Here is a 6,000-nt window from a genome sequence, read left to right as displayed (position 1 = left end):
TATACGGGCTGAGGCCTCGTCTAGCTTCCGTTGTAAAATCTGCTCAAATTGCTCTAACAGGACCTTGTCCCTATCTGCAATGTCCCCAGTACCTTGTACAGTTATCGCGGGCCGTCGGTGGTCTTGTACTGACAGCGAAGTGGAAACTGAGCTGTTTGCCTCAGATGTCGGGTTTGGGGACTCAGCGCGCGGGGATTCGGGCGCCATCTTGGTCGTCTTGGCGGAGGAGGAGGAAGGTTGCTGCGACTTGCTCCCGGGTGTCTTTGCCGGGGCTTGCTGTCTCTGGATTTTGCGGTCCCCGTGCTGTTGTTGTGAGGCGAGACTGCTCTCACTCCTGGACTGGGTTGGAGATGCCGCCTCCCGCTGTCCGTGCGCCATCTTGGTTCTGCTGCTGGAGGCCGAGGTTTGCTTAGGAACCTCGTTTTCCGCGGTTTTATCAGTTCGGCGGCCGCCCATCTGGTGCTGGGTATGCTTAGGGTCTTCGCCAGGCTAGTAGGTGCCTTTTGGGTGTGCTATGGCTGGCATATATCGGGCAAATGCAGCCGGAGGGTGCAGAGCGGAGCTAGCATGCGTCCATCTGCTTCGGCTGCTGGCCACGCCCCCAATCCTACTGCTTTTAATGTGTACAAAAGTTACTAGATATGTGCAATTACATACCCGAAATAGCTAGATCTAAAGGTCCCTGGTTCGATCCTGGGTTTCGGCAAGGATATTTTAAAAGTAACAGACCTGCTACATTGTATCTTTACCTGGTGAATTATTAATTGGAGTCCCATATATGAGCACATTCTTTGTATGGTGTACAGATGATACATTTATTCCACTGAAAGGTAGGGTGGGTTTACTTTTTGATTTTGCAAGCATCAACATATCAGGAATGCAAATAGAGTTTGGTAATTCGTTTCTGGGCTGTTAGAACATAATAAATAAGCTTCAAATGTGTTATTGAAGTCACCTGCCAAGAAGGTGGATAATCTGTATTTACTTGTTTTTTGCTTTTTTGATCACTATCTCACTAACCTTTCAGAAATAAAGATGACCGACGCTTTGGCATATTTAATGACTTGTTGGCAATTTGTGCAAATTTGTATGGATCCTGCAATTGGGCCAGTCAATAGCTGCATTTAAAGAGACTCTGAAGCGAGATTAAAAATGGCTTTTTACCTTATATCCATGTGAGGCATGTTTGCCCCTGCTAAAATGCCGCTATCCCGCGGCATAATGAGGGGTCTTAACTCCCTAAATCCCCTCTGTAGTGCCTGGGGAGCGCTTCCTGTTGAGGCAGGGCTAATGGCCGCTGCCCTGCCTCACACGTGTCTTTTAGAACGTATCGCCACCTCTCCCCTGCCCCTCAATCTTCCTTCGCTGAGAGGGGCGGGGGAGAGGCGGAGATACACGCTGACAGACGCGCGTGAGGCAAGGCTGCGGCCAATAGCCCTTCCTCACACGGAAGCGCACAGGGGCAGCAAAATCCACGACCAAGAAAGTCGTGGATTTTGCAGGGGGGATTTGGGGGTAAAGACCCCTCGTTATGCAGCGGGATATCGGAGTTTTAGCTGGGGCAAACATGCCTCACAAGGATATAAAGTAAAAAGCCATTTTTAATCTGCCTTCAGATTCGCTTTAACTGCTCTAATGTTAGCATTACGTGCCTGTCAGTGACTCTAAACTGAACTTTATGGCTGAAGTAAAATAGTTGTCAGAAGTGGGATTCGAACCCACACCTCCAGAGGAGACTGCGACCTGAACGCAGCGCCTTAGACCGCTCGGCCATCCTGACTTCATTCATGTTAGTTGACTACGCTATTAAGATTTTTTCCATACATGCTGCTGAGTTGTGTTTTGGGGTAATGTGGCCTCTTGTCGTAGGGGTATCTGCCTGCTAAATTAATCTAAAAAGAGGTTGTTGCGGAAAATGTATATTTTATTATGTTATAGCTGTATATTATATACATTAAGCAACGCCTCTTCCTGCTCACAACATCATGCAACTACACGACTGGTGCAAATGGAAAGTAAGCGATCACGGTACTTTGCGCGGAGTTGTCAGGGATCTGGAAGATACGATCCGCCTTACACGTCGCCTAACAATGCGCGATTGCCGCACGCGGGGGGATAATGGTCAGCATCGTTTAACAGGATTATGTTAAACAATGTTGCCTGACGTTGAGTAACATCGCCGCAAGTATTACTGGGTGGGTATAAGGCTCAACACGAATTTCATTGTTCTGTTGCTGCTGCATCCTGTTCACTCATCTGTTCTAATGACAACTGAGCGCCATGTGCTGGTCTGGAGCTGATTTCATTGGCTTTTGAACCTGTGATCACTGTGAGCAAATCACAGTGAGTCTATTGGAGAGAAAAAGGCTCTAATCTGCAAGGGGTCAGTGCTGCGTGTCACAGAAAGGGTTAACCTGTGCAAAAAGTCACTGTGTATAAGAGTCCACATGGCCGAAATAGCTCAGTTGGGAGAGCGTTAGACTGAAGATCTAAAGGTCCCTGGTTCGATCCCGGGTTTCGGCAAAGTTTTTTTTAAATGGTAACAGACCCTACTACATTGTATCTATTCTTGTGACTTTTACATAGGATTCCCATATATGAAAACAAAGTTTTTATGTGGGGTACAGATGATAAATTTAGTCCACTGAAAGGTAGGGTGGGTTTACGTTTTTGTTTTTGCAAGCATCAACATCTCAGGAATGCAAATACAGTTTGGTAATTAATTTCTGGGCTGTTCGAACATATTAAAGAAGCTACAAATGTGTTATTGAAATCATCTGCCGTGAAGCTGGTAAAATCTGTATTAGGGCCAGTGCACGCCAAAAACCGCTAGCGTATCATTCAGGACTTGAATTTGCTTTTAGGGAAAAAAACGAATCGCTCTGGTGTGCACCATCCCATTGAAATACATTAGTCAAGCGGTTTTCAAACCACAAGAATTTTTAAAAACTCTCAGAACTGCTCTTGGTGTGCACTGGCCTTTACTAGGTCTTTGCTTTTTTGATCTTCACTGTTGGTGCATGCATGCAGCTGCAATAACACCATCATTATTTCACTAACATTGCAGTAATAAAGATGACCAATACATTGTAATTTTGAATGACTCGTTGGCAATTTTGTAGCAGTTTATATGCATCTTGGAATTGGGCCAGTGCAGATTCGCAACAGCTGCATTTACGTAACTGCTCTAATTTTAGCATTATGTGCTTGTCACTGACACTAAAGGGCCTATCGGTGCACCCAGCCTCACACATGCCTGACATTCCTGACGCTGTCTGCAGAGTCCATGCTGCACTAAGGACTGGTTCACACCTACGGCGTTTTCGCCTTTTTTTGAAGTGCTGGCGATTTTCAAAATCACCCTAAAAGCGCTTGTGCAATGATTCCCTATGAGAGTGTTCACATCTGAGCAGTTTGATTCTGATCCTCTCACCAAAGCGCTGCCTGTACCATTTTTAGGGCGATTTGCCTTAATGGAAGGAATAGGGAAATCGCAAAAAGCAGATGGAATGTGAACACGGTCAGCACATGCTCAGCAGATGCGCTTACTACAGTTTCCACATCTGCTGCATGTGTGTCATAGTGTGAACAGGCCCTCAAGCAGCTTTTGTGTGCATCGCTTCCCCCAGCTAGAGTTAGGGAGCGTGGAGTGTTACCCCTCCCCTCCTCCCCTAGCGATATGCACAGGAGCTCATCAGAGCAGTAAGTTTATCTGCTTCCAGCAGCAGCTGCAAGCTTTTCTTTTCAGCCTGGCCGTGAGCTCTGTGCAGAGCCTCGGAAAGGTGGCCACTAACCATACAATTTGCCAAACGATTGTTTACAAACGATTATACATGTGAATAATCGGAAATAATCCTTTGGGACTACTAATGAACAAAAATCTCCTAACCAATGTGATCAGATTAATTAAATCAATCCGATTTTTGGTTCAATCCAAACTGATTGCATTGGTTAGTAGACGTTTGTCCATTAGTGGTAAACGATCGTTCAGCAAATTGTATCGTTAGTGGCCACGTTTACTCTATATGGTGGTACAGGGCTGAGCATGCAGTTCACGGGAGGATGTAGCCACCCAGTGCTCCACTGCCCTTCTCTGCAAAACACAGGGCATTGTAGAAGGGAGGCCCCAGGAGGAAAACCAAAGTGTGGCCATCTCAGCCCCCTCTCTCCTGCATAACCCCCCCCCCCCCCCCCCACACACACACACACACACACACACACACACACACACACACACACACACACACACACACACACACACACACACACACACACACACACACACACACACACACACACACACACACACACACACACACACACACATCATCAACAAATGCTGTGCTTAGTCCACAAAAATGAAATTAACCATTAAAAAAATTTACTTGTGCTGCTTCAACATAGCAGTCCCAGTATTTTTAAAGTCAGATATACACATCTGATTGTGATTGCATATATGATGTGTACACAGGAATCTTTTACATGTGTGTATATATATATATATATATATATATATATATATATATATATATATATATATATATATATATACTAAATAACATCTATGCTGTAAGAATAAAGCCTGATGTGTAGCTGTGTCACTAGTAGAGATCGTCAATGAGATGGAAATAATTCTGTGTTGATTCTGATTTCTTCAAATGTATGCACTCTCTTTGCTCATGAAATCAAATAATTTGATATGTTGTTAAAATTAGGTTTGGTGACTACGAATTAAAGGGTACCTGAGACTGATGAAAAGAAGTTTTATACATACCTGGGGCTTCCTCCAGCCCCCTTCAGGCTAATCCAGTCCCTGTCCTCCTCCGCCACCTGGATCTTTTGCTATGATTCCCGGTAACTTAGTCAGTCAGCGCAGTACGGCCGGGTGCCGCTCCCACAGCCAGGAGCATTCTGCTCCTGCACAATAGTGCTACGCAGGTGTAGTACGCTCCCAGCAGTGGAGTGTTTGCATGCGCACTTCGCCCGACTGGCTCAAGTACCTGAACCCATAGCAGAAGATCCAGGTGGCGGAGTAGGACACCGTGGAACTGATTAGCCTGAAGGGGGCTGGAAGAAGCCCCATGTATGTATAAAAGTATAATTTCATCTGTCTTAGGTTTACTTTGTTACACATTAGTACTATACTCTACATATGCACTCCCCACAAAGCTGTAGGGAATCCAATCCACTGAGAATGTTGTGCACATTGAACACAGAGGTGTTGTCTATCGCCCATAAACCTGGTTCAGATTGTGCATGAAGAATGTGTAATAGAGGAAGAATCCCCTCACTCCCCTGCAGAGTACCTGCACATCACTCTTACATGTACCCACAGTTACATTGCCTAAGGCCTGATAGATGTTCTTTGTTCCTGTCTGTATCTTCTACAAGTACTCTTGCCAAGGACTAGTTTTAGTCTATGACTAAAAGTATTAGAGGCAGAAGATCAGCCGGCTAACCAGGTAACTGGTATTATTTAAAAGGGAATAAATATGGCAGCCTTCATATCCCTCTCACTTCAGTTGTCTTTTAAAATTCCTGAGCTTTGGCAGTTAAGAGATGCATTTCATGTTACATAATTTCAATCAACAAAATTGTAATATGCAGTCACCTAGTGACAATCTGTGCAAAGTTTGAGAACCCTCCCATTAAAAGTGTAAAAAGGGCTTCAATTAAAATGGTAAACGTTTGGTTGTTGATGGCTCTGCACACTTTTGTAACTTTGACACACAGTCTCTCAATGACCAAGTTTGTGAGCTTTGGGGTCCTTGGCATCAATATTGTGAGAATGGAAGCAGTTTATCATTCAAACAAATCTGATTGGTTGTTTGTGGCCCCACCCCCTTTTCTGAATTTGAAACCCCAGTTATCCAATAACCGATTGTAGCAGGTTTGAGGTCTTTTCCATTATCAGTGTAAGAATGGCAGCAATTCAAATATTTCCCTTACATTTTTTTAAAGGATACGTCCAGGCTAAATAAAACATAAAAATCCACTTAC

General features: G+C 44.6%; 2 non-coding genes across 2 annotated transcripts; one reads left to right on the top strand and one right to left on the bottom strand.

The window, feature by feature from the left end:
• Window positions 1-1,697: 1,697 nt before the first annotated feature.
• TRNAL-CAG (transfer RNA leucine (anticodon CAG)) lies at window positions 1,698-1,780 on the bottom strand. Its single transcript has one exon. It is a non-coding gene; the product is annotated as a tRNA-Leu (tRNA).
• Window positions 1,781-2,450: 670 nt separating this feature from the next.
• TRNAF-GAA (transfer RNA phenylalanine (anticodon GAA)) lies at window positions 2,451-2,523 on the top strand. The gene has a single exon. It is a non-coding gene; the product is annotated as a tRNA-Phe (tRNA).
• The last annotated feature ends 3,477 nt before the right edge of the window (window positions 2,524-6,000 follow it).

This window comes from Hyperolius riggenbachi, chromosome 6 (genome assembly GCF_040937935.1).
Source record: "Hyperolius riggenbachi isolate aHypRig1 chromosome 6, aHypRig1.pri, whole genome shotgun sequence".
NCBI lineage: Eukaryota > Metazoa > Chordata > Amphibia > Anura > Hyperoliidae > Hyperolius > Hyperolius riggenbachi.
Note: the sequence above shows the minus strand (reverse complement) of the source record. Positions and strands in the feature narration are given on the sequence as shown.